Source organism: Aethalodelphis obliquidens, unplaced genomic scaffold (genome assembly GCF_003676395.1).
Source record: "Aethalodelphis obliquidens isolate GAN/ISIS:26980383/991018 unplaced genomic scaffold, ASM367639v1 scaffold71, whole genome shotgun sequence".
In the NCBI taxonomy this organism is placed as follows: domain Eukaryota; kingdom Metazoa; phylum Chordata; class Mammalia; order Artiodactyla; family Delphinidae; genus Aethalodelphis; species Aethalodelphis obliquidens.
Window position 1 is genome coordinate 8,148,965 of NW_020838015.1, and position 15,218 is coordinate 8,164,182.

Consider the following 15,218-nt stretch of genomic DNA (forward strand, 5'->3'; position numbering starts at 1 on the left):
TTAAAATTTCTAAAAATCTAGTGTCTTAGCAACTTTGGAGTTTATAATACAGTATTGTTGACTATAATCACTATGCTGTGTGGGCCTTTCATTTTAGACACCAGACTCTAACCCTGGGCTTCTGGAAGACTCTGTCACTCGTTCCTTTTCTGCTGAGAAACACATCATACCCTCTTCCAGCTCCCCACAGCTGCTGGTTCCTAAGCCCAAAGGCTCAGATAGGGCTTTTCCAGGTCAGTGAATTCTCCTGATGTGGCCCCCTGCTGCCACCTGCTGGCTATAGTCATCAATGCTTCTATGAGCCTGTTTCCTATTCAAGGTTAGCCCTTCCCACCTCATCGTCCATCATGGGATAAAACTTCCAACTACTTAAATTTTTTTCTCTTCAGTATTTTCACCCTGCGTGCTTTTAAAAGAAAGACCCTGTAGCGAATCTACACACCCTCTTATCAGCCATGTCCAAATATATAGAAAAAAAATCTCTCTGTATTTGGTCACTTCATTTTGCAAAAGGACACAGAAAATTCCCCAAATGTAATTCAGCTCCCCTTATCTCCCTGGAAGCAGTTATATTATAATCAAACAAGTTGAATATGGGTAAATCTATAAAATATCAAGTACCAACTTTTCTTTGAAACTCATAAAATGTTTCAAAAATCTTTTGAAAACATTTCAAAATAAAACAAGATTGTTTATGGTTAACACAGGCATAAAAATGAAACTTATAGAATTACAACAAGAATTACTTTACAGAGTCTTGGATCATTTGGAAATAAGGCAAGACAAGAATGGAGCATAGATCCTCTATTTATGGATGAAACTAATTTGTGAATGGGCAAAACTGAAAACACATAATGGTCCAAGCCCCAGGTTTTGGGGGTAAGGGATTTAAATTGTGTTACTGACTATATCTTTATATATTATAAAATGTTTATTTCCCCCTGGCTTCCTACCTTACCTTCCCACTTCACATTGGACTTATTGTCTCCATCACATGTACTTGATAGGCATCCATCCTGCTATGACATCCTGTCATGACAGGTGTGGTCAGTGGCACTGGATATATATTTTTAAGGGTGGTGTAAGGGTTGAGCTGAGAGGTGGGTGGGTGTCACAGTTGATGGTAGAGTCCAAGTAATGTGCTGGGGATTCAGCCTTGAGAAATATAGTGGCTTTCCTGCGGTTAGGGAGAAGGAATTAGATTGAAGTTTAATCTAAGGGATACGAAAGGAAGGAGCCAGATTTCAGTTAGTGGTGGCTTCAGAATTTGCTTTGATAAGAAGGGGCTAGAGTGGCAATCTGTAGTGAAGGAAGGTCTTCTAGGGTTCCATCTTAGAGCTGAATTTGTCTAACAATTTACATAAAATTGAGAAAATGTTGCTCATCACTCAAAAATGGGAGGAGCTGATAAGGTTTTAGGGGGGCTTCAATTCCTCTATTGGTCACTGCATTCTGCTGCATTGTACTGTCGACTGAAGAAAAATGTACAACCTAAAAGTTGTGAGTTATGTATTATTCGGGGATCTTACTGAGGACTATAGCCTGGGAGACAGCCTCTCAGATAGCTCTGAGGAACCACTCCAAAGAGGTAATGGATGAGTCAGGATATATAGGAGTTTTTGCTGAAAAAAATGTAGTCAAACATTAAAAGATTACTGCTAATTACAAAAACCAGACATCTCAAATTAATGATTTTAATGCTTTTCTTTGTATGAGAAGATGCAAGAGCCTGGGCTCCTTGAAATCATTCCTTTGATATGCATCTTAACTATCTAGGGCCAGTATCCTGTTTTTCTCCATCTTGAAGTCCCCTCAGGGTGCACTGTCGGGACAGAGGAAGAAGGGCAGCTACAGTGGCTGTTTGTGGACAACATTTGTTGTTTACTAGAATGGCAGACAACATTTTTTGTCTGCACTGTTCTGGTAGGAAGTAAAGGTGAGAAATTGGACTCAGTTCCAAGCAAGGGGTCAGTCAAACATCCCTGTGTGGAGACTTCTCTTCTAGCTAGGTTGAGCTAAAGAAATAAAATAAAATTACATAAAACTTGTGTTGTCTGAAGCTTTAGCTCTCTGCTGGGACTCTGGAGCTACACCAAGATTGTGAGTGGGGCATCAAGCTGTGGACGTTGCCCTGAAATGTGAGAAAAGAAGGTCTTTAGTAAGTGTTATCATGAAAGTGCCATCATGGATTTGATACTTTCAGGTGGAGGGACCAGGTGGATCAGCCCATGCATCACCAGGTGGACTTGCTCTTGACACAGGGGTCTGTTGATGCTACCAGGGGGAAGACATATGCTAGTAGCTGAAATCAGTGTGAAACATCTCAAGAAATATTGTCAATGGAAGCAACCTAAGTGTCCATTGACAGATGAATGGATAAAGAAGATGTGGTACATATCTACAATGGAATAGTACTCAGCCATCAAAAGGAATGAGATAATGCCATTTGCAGCAACATGGATGGACCCAGAGATTATCATACTAAGTGAAGTAAGGCAGACAGAAAAAGACAAATATCATATGATATCGCTTATATGTAGAATCTAAACAAATGATACAAATGAACTTATTTACAAAACAGAAATAGACTCACAGACATAGAAAACAAATTTATGGTTACCAAAGGGGAAAGGAGAGTGTGGGGAGGGATAAATTAGGAGTTTGGGATTAATATATACACACTACTAAGTATAAAATAGATAACCAACAAGGACCTACTGTATATCACAGGGAACTATACTCAATATCTTGTAATAATCTATAAGGGAAAGTAATCTGAAAATATATATATATATATATATATATATATATATATATACATATATATATACACACATATATATATACACATACATATATATATACATATATATACACACATATATATGATATGTATATATCACTGAATCCCTTTGCTGTACATCTGAAACTAACACAATATTGTAACCAACTATACTTCAATTAAAAAAAAAGAAAATAAAAAAGAAGACTGTCAAATCCTAATACAATAAGAACAATTATTGATCAAATTCAATACCACAAAAAATGTTAATCCCTGCCTGGTCAATGACTTAGTGATTCTGAGCACTTATTATGTACTCTGCTCTAGTGTACATTGTTTCATTTAATCCTCACAACAATCCTATGAAATCTGTAGCATACCATCCTATTATCATCATCATCAGGACAATGAAGCTCAGGAAATTAACTTGCCTGTGGTCGCAAGCTTCCTGGGATTCAAACTCCAGCAGTCTAACTTCAAAGCTCATGCTCTTAAACAGTCGTGTTTTGCCTTCTGAGACCCCCATGTTTAGTTATAAAACTGTAAAGATGCTTTAAAAGTTCATTACAATACATGTGCACCTCACTTTAGAATAAGCATTTATGGTGACATCATTGGTTACCTACCCAGCATCTACCCCTTATCCTGCTTCTTGAAGGAACCCAATTTTATTTAAGTGTCTGCCTCTTTTTGTTTGGCCTATGTAATTTGGGTGAAGGTAGCTCAACTTGAAGGGTCGGTCCTGAGAAGTTTAGGCCAGTTGTGCTAATTCCTTTGCCCTTGCCAGGGATGCAAAAATACTAGGCTTAAATCAATCAATCCAGCATTTCCCCTGGAAAATGTTATTGCTCCAGAGGTGGGCTTGTGACCCAAACTGGTCTAAAAGCTGTCAAGTAGAGAATATTTATTATTTGGTTTGATTAAAGACTCTCTCTCTCCCTCTCCCTCTCTCTCTCTCTTTTTCTCTCTTTCTCTCTCTCTCTCTCCCCAACCTCTGTCTCTCTCAATCTCTCTGTCTCTGTCTCTTACATGCACACATATACAGCTGTCAAAATGACATTCTACCTCACATCACCCATCCCAAGAAAGAACTGAAAAACCAAACCTATACCAACCCTTCCAACTGAAAGCTTTGCAGCAGTTACACTTAAAGAAAACTTCAACCTGGGACAAGACCAAAGTCCCATGCCCTTGTCTTCTCCTTGCCCTATGACAACTCCAATCCTGCTTTGGCTCAGGTCGTTGCCTAACTTTGCAGTGCTCCCTGATGTGCAACAGCTGTATAAAGCCTTTATCCTCTATTTGAGTCATTTTTTTCATTGACACTATCCAGCTGTCCCAACAAAATGTATTAAAGATTCCATTCAGCAGTATTCCAAAGAAGGGGCAGGTGGGAGCTGTCCACCCAGTTGCTGGAGTGAGGAGGGAATTTTATCATTTTATCCCTGACATTGTTTACAGTCAACGATGCCTGATGATGATAAAAATAAAGTTGATTTAGTCAGTCTTGTTATTGTTTTAAATTCTCTATAACAATGAACCCCTTATTGTTTATACCTGAGGTGAGCCATTCCCACTGTCCCACCTCCCTGGCCTGCTACCCCAGAGCTGATCTTTTTTCTCCTACTGTTTCAAGATAGCACTTTTATTATATGTCAATTTCCATTTCTGAAATTTCTCTTCTATTCCATTTGTCCATCTATTCATATGCTAGTTCCACTTTTAAGTTTTTATAAAGTGTTTTATTATCTGATCATTCTGGTCCCCCATCATTGTTCCCTTTTTTTTTCAGATTTTTTTCTGGCTATTTTTTTTTTCCATGTGAATTTCGGGATCAGCTTGTTTAGTTCCAATCCTCAACTTCTTTACAGTTTTTCTTTTCCTTGAGGGTTTCTCTTTAGCTGATAATTGAGACTTGTGGCTTCTGGTTTTAACTATATTTTAATCAAGTTTGAAGTAGAATATTTGAAGTTTACAGTCATTCATTGAACATTACAAGGTCATCTGCCAATTTGGGGGGAAATTTCTCACTCTATTATGATTTTTAAATTGTTAAGATTTTAAAAAAAAATATTAGTTCTTTGAATAGGTAAAAAACTCTGTTGGTACAAAATTCAAAAGGAACAAAATGGTTTATGGTGAAAAGCCTCCTCCCCACTGCTGTCTCCAAGACACCCAGTTTTCCTCTCCTGCAACAATCTGTGTTGCCAGCTTTTTTCAGGTAGTCTAGGCCTATACAAGCAAATATATGGATTTTTCTTTATTCTCTTGTTATATAAATGGTAGCACACTTTATGCCCTGTTCTGCACCATGCCTTTCCATGTAACAATATATTTGAGGAAATCGTTCCAAATTAGTACCTAAAAAGCTTACTCCCCTTTCCCATGGACACATAGTATTTCATTGAATAAATGTACCACAAAGTACCACTATTGCTGTTCATATAAGTTGTTTAAAGATCTATTGTTATTATATACTGTATGATTCCATTTGTATGCAATTCTAATTATTGCAAGCTAATCCATGATGACAGCAAGCAGATCAGTGGTTGCCTGGGGATTGGAGGTAGGGGGTTGTGACATCTGTCAAAATTCATTGAATTGTGCACTTTAGATGGATGCAGTTTATTTTACTTAAATTACACCCCATTAAAATTGCTTTTAACAAGAAAAATTAAAAAGAAAACCATCAAAAACTAAATTTAAAATAAAAGAACAAAAAATTCAAAAAGAAGAAAACTTGCTTTTAACGAATCTATTGCTATTACAAGCAATGCTATAATAAATAACTTTTACATATGTGTCCATTCCCTCTATCTCCACCTGTTTTCTCAATTATTAATTATGACTTAGCGTCTTATTTTGTTTCCTTTTGAAAATAATGTTTTTGATAAAAAATCCAAAAAAGGTACTCATTTGTTTATTTGGTCGTTCATTTGTTTTTTCTTGTCTGTCTCCGCTCACTCCCTGCCCCCAGGAAAGAACAGGACCTTTGTCTCATTCACCATCTTATACCCAGAGCACAGAATAGTGCCTAGCACAGAGAATGTGTTCAATAAAAATCTCTGTTGAAAGAAAGAGCATTAAAGTGTATATTTTCAGGCTTTATTCCTAGGGATTGAGTCAGTACATCTGTGATCAGTTCTGGGAACCTGTATTTTTAATACGCTCCCCCAGGTAATTCTGGTCATCAACCAGGTTTAGAACAATGCTTTAATTCAGCCCAACCCAACTTCTCACCCAGGTTAACTTCCTCCTTCCTGCATACCACACCCCTTCTTAAAACATTGCAGTGCTGTGGTAGATTGCTTCCAAAGATTGCCACAGCAATCCTGCCCATCCTGAATGCCTTTTGCAATGTGATTTTTTCACCTCTTCCTATCAAGAGGTGGAGCCTATTTCTCTCCCCTTGAATCTTGTCTGGTTTCATGACTTGCTTTGACAATGCAATATGATGTAAATGATGCTGTGCCAGTTCAAGGCCTAGGTCTTAAATGGTATTGCAGCCTCCATTTTTGCTCTTTTGGAAACTATATGGAGGAAAACTGAGGCATGCAGCCAAAAGCCTCCACCGAGGTCCCAGGTGGGACTGGGCAGGAACAGACTTCAAAAGCTACTCTGGGGGGCTTTGGAAACAAGAGCAGCAGGGAACTGACCCTACTTTCCAGTTCTTGCTGGACACATCCTAAGCAGTGGTTTAGAGCAAGCTCAGAGCCATCCTGCCAGGGTTCAAAGCCCACCTCAGCCACTTACTGTGTAACCTTAGGCAAGTTATTCCCTGTGTTTCATTTTCCTCATCTGCAAAATGGGGATAATAAAAGTCTCTTCTCATAGTCTTTAGGAGAGTTAAATGATTTAATAACTTGGAATTGTGTTTGGCACATTAAGAGTTCAATAAATAGTAGTTCTTATTATTTCTATACCTAGTTTCAAAATTATTATTTTACCTAAGTTTTTGCACACAGGACTGTTGTGCCCTTTGACCAGAGTAAGCCTCAGGATTCTTGAAAGTCTGGGAGGTGGAGTGGGGAGATTTATGGGGAAAGATATTGGATTGCCTGCTTAAAATGGCAGAAGAAAGTTCAAGAGAACAACTGGAAAAATTTTTAAAGATATGATTTTTGGGGGGATGGACTTAGAGAGTGTCATACAGAGTGAATAAGTCAGAAAGAGAAAGACAAATATTGTACATTAATGCATATATGTGGAATCTAGAAAAATGGTATAGATGATCTTATTTGCAAAGCAGAAATAGAGACACAGCGGTAGAGAACAAACGTATGGATACCAAGGTGGAAAGGAGGGGCGGTGGGAGGAATTGGGAGATTGGGATTGACACATATTGATGCTATGTATAAAAGAGACAACTAATGAGAACATACTGTAGAGCACAGGGAACTCTACTTAATGCACTGTGGTGACCTAAATGGAAAGGAAATCCAAAAAAGAGGAGATATATGTATATGTATAGCTGATTCATTTTGCTGTACAGTAGAAACTAAGACAACATTGTAAAGCAACTATACTCCAATAAAAATTAATTTAAAAACAAAAACAAAATTTAAAAAATGTGATTTTTTAAAACTTAATTTGGTGAAGCAGGTTATACCTATAATACGTGCCCATTTTGATTTGGAAACTACAAATAATAAAATAGTAATCACTACATGCCTACAATCCACAGACAACCAATTAATATTTTAACATAGTTCCTTGCACATTTTCAATGCCCATATAAATTTTACATTGATTTTTTTCATATCAATATTCAATTTGTGTTCAGTTTTCACCATATCATATATAAGATAGTCACATACATTTAAAAATTTTTGTCAACAAAATTTTAAATGCCTACATAATAGTCCATAAAATGGCTGGGTGCATATTCCCAATGAGCTCAAGTTAATGAACATTTAGTGCATCCATTTTCAATTATTATTAAAAATATCACAGTAGGACAGAGGGGCAAGATGGCGGAAGAGTAAGATGAGGAGATCAACTTCCTCCCCACAGATACATTAGAAATACATCTACACGTGGAACAACTCCTACAGAACACCCACTGAATGCTAGCAGAAGACCTCAGACCTCCCAAAAGGCAAGTAACTCCCCACGTACTGGGGAGGGAAAAAGAAAAAAGAAAAAAACAGAGACAAAAGAATAGGGATGGGACCTGCACCAGTGGGAGGGACCCATGAAGGAGGAAAGGTTTCCACACACTAGGAAGCCCCTTCGCGGGTAGAGACTACGGGTGGCGGAGGAGGTAAGCTTTGGAGCCGCGGAGGAGACCACAGCAACAGGGGTGCGGAGGGCAAAGCAGAGAGATTCCCGCACAGAGGAGTGGTGCAGACCGGCACTAACCAGCCCGAGAAGCTTGTCTGCTCACCCGCCGGGACGGGCGGGGCTGGGAGCTGAGGCTCAGGCTTCAGTAAGATCACAGGGAGAGGACTGGCAGCGAGAACGCAGCCTGAAGGGGTTAGTGCACCACGGCTAGCCGGGAGGGAGTCCGGGAAAAAGTCTGGAGCTGCAAAAGAGACTAGAGACTTTTTTTTCCCTTTGTTTCCTGCTGTGTGAGGAGAGGGGATTAAGAGCGCTGCTTAAAGGAGCTCCAGAGACGGGCGGGAGCCGCGGCTATCAGCGCGGACCCCAGAGACGGGCATGAGACGCTAAGGCCCCTGCTACCGCCACCAAGAAGCCTGTGTGCGAGCACAGGTCACTATCCACACCTCACCTCCCAGGAGCCTGTGCAGCCTGCCAATGCCAGGGTCCCGTGATCCAGGTACAACTTTCCAGGGAGAACGCACGGCGCGCCTCAGGCTGGTGCAACGTCATGCTGGCCTGTGCCACCACAGGCTCGCCCCGAACTCCGTGCCCCTCCCTCTCCCCGGCCTGAGTGAGCCAGTGCCCCCGAATCAGCGGCTCTGTTAAACCCGTCCTGTCAGAGTGAAGAACAGACGCCCTCTGGCGTCCTACACACAGAGGCGGGGCCAAATGCAAAGCTGAGCCCCGGGAGCTGAGCGAAAGAAGAAGAGAAAGAGAAATCTCTCCCAGCAGCCTCAGGAGCAGCGGATTAAATCTCCACAATCAATTTGATGTACCCTGCATCAATGGAATACCTTAATAGACAACGAATCATCCCAAACTGAGGAGGTGAACTTTGAGAGCAAGATATATTATTTTTTCCCCTTTTCCTCTTTTTGCGAGTGTGTATGTGTATGCTTCTGTGTGAGATTTTTGTCTGTATAGCTTTGCTTTCACCATTTGTCCTAGGGTTCTGTCCGTCCGTTTTTTGCTTGTTTTCTTTACTTAAAAAATTTTTTTTCTTAATAACTTTATTTTTATATTATTTTATCCTCTTTCATTCTTTCTACTTTTTCTCCCTTTCATTCTGAGCCTTGTGGATGAAAGGCTTTTGGTGCTGAAGCCAGGACTCAGTGCTGTGCCTCTCAGGTGGGAGAGCCAACTTCAGGACACTGGTCCACAAGAGACCTCCCAGCTCCACATAATATCAAATGGCGAAAATCTCCCAGAGATCTCCATCTCAATACCAAGACCCAGCTTCACTAAACGATCAGCAAGCTACAGTGCTGGGCATCCTATGCCAAACAACGAGCAAGACAGGAACACAACCCCACCCATTAGCAGAGAGGCTGTCTAAACTCATAATAAGTCCACAGACACCCCAAAACATACCACCAGACGTGGACCTGCCCACCAGAAAGACAAGATCCAGCCTCATCCACCAGAACACAGGCAATAGTCCCCTCCACCAGGAAGCCTACACAACCCACTGAACCAACCTTAGCCACTGGGGACAGACATCAAAAACAACGGGAACGACGAACCTGCAGCCTGCAAAAAGGAGACCCCAAACACACTAAGATAAGCAAAATGAGAAGACAGAAAAACACACAGCAGATGAAGGAGCAAGATAAAAACCCACCAGACCTAACAAATGAAGAGGAAATAGGCAGTCTACCTGAAAAATAATTCAGAATAAGGATAGGAAAGATGATCCAAAATCTTGGAAACAGAATAGACAAAATGCAAGAAACATTTAACAAGGACCTAGAAGAACTAAAGATGAAACAAGGAACGATGAACAACACAATAAATGAAATTAAAAATACTCTAAAAGGGATAAATAGCAGAATAACTGAGGCAGAAGAATGGATAAGTGACCTGGAAGATAAAATAGTGGAAATAACTACTGCAGAGCAGAATAAAGAAGAAAGAATGAAAAGAACTGAGGACAGTCTCAGAGACCTCTGGGACAACATTAAATGCACCAACATTCGAATTATAGGGGTCGCAGAAGAAGAAGAGAAAAAGAAAGGGACCGAGAAAATATTTGAAGAGATTATATTTGAAAACTTCCCTAATATGGGAAAGGAAATAGTTAATCAAGTCCAGGAAGCACATAGAGTCCCATACAGGATAAATCCAAGGAGAAACATGCCAAGACACATATTAATGAAACTGTCAAAAATTAAATACAAAGAAAACATTAAAAGCAACAAGTGAAAAATAACACACAAGGGAATCCTCATAAGGTTAACAACTGATCTTTCAGCAGAAACTCTGCAAGCCAGAAGGGAGTGGCAGGACATATTTAAAGCGATGAAGGAGAAAAACCTGCAACCAAGATTACTGTACCAGCAAGGATCTCATTCAGATTTGATGGAGAAATTAAAACCTTTACAGACAAGCAACAGCTAAGAGGGTTCAGCACCACCAAACCAGCTTTACAACAAATACTAAAGGAACTTCTCTAGGCAAGAAACAAAAGAAAAGGAAAAGACCTACAATAACAAACCCAAAACAATTAAGAAAATGGAAATAGGAACATACGTATTGATAATTACCTTAAATGTAAACGGACTAAATGCTCCCACCAAAAGACACAGACTGGCTGAATGGATACAAAAACAGGACCCATATATATGCTGTCTACAAAAGACCCACTTCAGATCTAGGGACACATACAGACTGAAAGTGAGGTAATGGAAAAAGATATTCCATGCAAATGGAAACCAAAAGAAATATGGAGTAGCAATTCTCATATCAGACAAAATAGCCTTTAAAACAAAGACTATTAGAAGAGACCAAGAAGGACACTACATAATGATCAACAGATCGATCCAAGAAGAAGATATAACAATTGTAAATATTTATGCACCCAACATAGGAGCACCTCAATACAAAAGGCAAATACTAAGAGCCATAAAAGGGGTAATCGACAGTAACACATTCATAGTAGGGGACTTTAACACCCCACTTTCACCCATGGACATATCATCCAAAATGAAAATAAAAAAGGAAACACAAGCTTTAAATGATACATTAAACAATATGGACTTAATTGATATTTATAGGACATTCCATCCAAAAACAACAGAATGCACATTTTTTCTCAAGTGCTAATGGAACGTTCTTCAGGATAGATCATATCTTGGGTCACAAATCAAGCCTTGATAAATTTAAGAAAATTGAAATTGTATCAAGTATCTTTTCTGACCACAACGCTATGAGACTAGATATCAATTACAGGAAAAGATCTGTAAAAAATACAAACACATGGAGGCTAAACAATACACTACTTAATAACGAAGTGATCACTGAAGAAATCAAATGGGAAATCAAAAAATACCTAGAAACAAATGACAATGGAGACACGATGACCCAAAGCCTAGGGGATGCAGCAGAAGCAGTTCTAAGAGGGAAGTTTATAGCAATACAATCCTACCTTAAGAAACAGGAAACTTCTCGAATAAACAACCTAACCTTGCACCTAAAGCAATTAGAGGAAGAAGAACAAAAAAAACCCAAAGTTAGCAGAAGGAAAGAAATCATAAACATCCGATCAGAAATAAATGAAATGGAAATGAAGGAAACGATAGCAGAGATCAATAAAACAAAAAGCTGGTTCTTTGAGAATATAAAATTCATAAACCATTAGCCAGACTCATCAAGATAAAAAGGGAGAAGACGCAAATCAATAGAATTAGAAATGAAAAAGGAGAAGTAACAACTGACACTGCAAAAATACAAAAGACCATGAGAGATTACTACAAGCAACTCTATGCCAATAAAATGGACAATCTGGAAGAAATGGAAAAGTCTTAGAAATGCACAACCTGCCAAGACTGAATCAGGAAGAAATAGAAAATATGAACAGACCAATCACAAGCACTGAAATTGAAACTGTGATTTAAAATCTTCCAACAAACAAAAGCCCAGGACCAGATGGATTCACAGGCGACTTCTATCAATTATTTAGAGAAGAGCTAACACCAATCCTTCTCAAAGTCTTCCAAAATATAGCAGAGAGAGGAACACTCCCAAATTCATTCTACGAGGCCATCATCACCCTGATACCAAAACCAGACAAAGATGTCAGAAAGAAAGAAAACTACAGGCCAATATTACTGATGAACATAGATGTAAAAATCCTAAACAAAATACTAGCAAACAGAATCCACCAGCACATTAAAAAATCACACACCATGATCAAGTGGGGTTTATTCCAGGAATGCAAGGATTCTTCAGTATACGCAAATCAATCAACGTGATACACCATATTAACAAATTGAAGGAGAAAACCATACGATCATCTCAATAGATGCAGAGAAAGCTTTTGACAAAATTCAACACCCATTTATGATAAAAACCCCACAGAAAGTAGGCATAGAGGGAACTTTCCTCAACATAATAAAGGCCATATATGACAAACCCACAGCAAACCTCATCCTCAATGGTGAAAAACTGAAACCATTTCCACTAAGAACAGGACCAAGACAAGGTTGCCCACTCTCACCACTCTTATTCAACATAGTTTTGGAAGTTTTAGCCACAGCCATCAAGGAAGAAAAGGAAATAAAATGATTCCAAATTGGAAACTAAGAAGTAAATCTGTCACTGTTTGCAGATGACATGACACTATACATAGAGAATCCTAAAGATGCTACCAGGAAGCTACTAGAGCTAATCAATGAATTTGGTAAAGTAGCGGGATACAAAATTAATGCACAGAAATCTTTGGCATTCCTATGCACGAATGATGAAAAATCTGAAAGTGAAATCAAGAAAACACTCCCATTTATCATTGCAACAAAAAGAATAAAGTATCTAGGAATAAACCTACCTAAGGAGACAAAAGACCTGTATGCAGAAAATTATAAGACACTGATGAAAGAAATTAAAGATGATACAAATGGATGGAGAGATATACCATGTTCTTGGATTGGAAGAATCAACATTGTGAAAATGACTCTACTACCCAAAGCAATCTACAGATTCAATGCAATCCCTATCAAACTACCACTGGCATTTTTCACAGAACTAGAACAAAAAATTTCACAATTTTGTATGGAAACACAAAAGACCCCGAATACCCAAAGCAATCTTGAGAACGAAAAACGGAGCTGGAAGAATCAGGCTCCCTGACTTCAGGCTATACTACAGAGCTACAGTCATCAAGACAGTATGGTACTGGCACAAAAACAGAAAGATAGATCAATGGAACAGGATAGAAAGCCCAGAGATAAACCCACGCACATATGGTCACCTTATCTTTGATAAAAGAGGCAGGAATGTACAGTGGAGAAAGGACAGCCTCTTCAATAAGTGGTGCTGGGAAAACTGGACAGGTACATGTAAAAGTATAAGGTTAGAGCACTCCCTAACACCATACACAAAAATAAGCTCAAAATGGACTAAAGACCTAAATGTAAGACCAGAAACTATCAAATTCTTAAGGAAAACATAGACAGAACACTCTATGACACAAATCACAGCAAAATCCGTTTTGACCTACCTCCTAGAGAAATGGATATAAAAACAAAAATAAACAAATGGAACCTATGAAACTTCTAAGGTTGTGCACAGCAAAGGAAACCATAAACAAGACCAAAAGACAACCCTCAGAATGGGAGAAAATATTTGCAAATGAAGCAACTGACAAAGGATTGATCTTCAAAATTTACAAGCAGCTCATGCAGCTCAATAACAAAAAAACAAACAACCCAATCCAAAAATGGGCAGAAGACCTAACTAGACATTTCTCCAAAGAAGATATACAGATTGCCAACAAACACATGAAAGAATGCTCAACATCATTAATCATTAGAGAAATGCAAATCAAAACTACAATGAGATATCATCTCACACCGGTCAGAATGGCCATCATCAAAAAATCTAGGAACAATAAATGCTGGAGAGGGTGTGGAGAAAAGGGAACACTCTTGCACTGCTGGTGGGAATGTGAATTGGTACAACCAGTATGGAGAACAGTATGGAGGTTCCTTAAAAAACTACAAATAGAGGGCTTCCCTGGTGGCGCAGTGGTTGAGAGTCTGCCTGCGATGCAAGGGACACAGTGTCGTGCCCCAGTCCAGGAGGATCCCACATGCCACGGAGTGGCTGGGCCCGTGAGCCATGGCTGCTGAGCCTGCATGTCCAGAGCCTGTGCTCCCCAACGGGAGAGGCCACAACAGTGAGAGGCCCGCGTACCGCAAAAAAACAAAAACAAAAAAACCCAAAAACTACAAATAGAACTACCATATGACCCAGCATTCCCACTACTGGGCATATACCGTGAGAAAACCATAATTCAAAAAGAGTCATGTACTGAAATATTCATTGCAACTCTATTTACAATAGCCAGGAGATGGAAGCAACCTAGGTGTCCATCATCAGATGAATGGATAAAGAAGATGTGGCACACATGTACAATGCAATGTTACTCAGCCATAAAAAGAGACGAAATTGAGTTATTTGTAGTGAGGTGGATGGACCTAGAGTCTGTCATACAGAGTGAAGTAAGTCAGAAAGAGAAAGACAAATACCATATGCTAACACATATATATGTTATCTAAGAAAAAAAATGTCATGAAGAACCTAGGTGTAAGACGGGAATAAAGACACAGACCTTGTAGAGAATGGACTTGAGCATATGGGGAGGCGGAAGGGTAAGCTGTGACAAAGTGAGAGAGTGGCATGGACATATACACTACCAAACGTAAGATAGATAGCTAGTGGGAAGCAGCCGCATAGCACAGGGAGATCAGCTCGGTGCTTTGTGACCACCTAGGGGGGGGGATAGGGAGGTTGGGATGGAGGGAGACGCAAGAGCGAAGAGATATGGGAACACATGTATATGTATAACTGATTCACTTTGTTATAAAGCAGAAACTAACACACCATTGTAAAGCAATTATACTCCAATAAAGATGTTAAAGAAATATCACAGTAAAAGTATTTGTTCATAGTTTTTTTATCCCCATTTCTCGTCATTTCCTCAATTCAGATTCCTAGAAATGAAGTTATTGGATCAAAGGAACAGACATTTTAAAAGCTCTTCTTATATATTGTCAATTTGCTTTCCAGAAAAGTGATACGTATTTGCCCCACTCCATACTCTTTTTTTTTTTTTTTT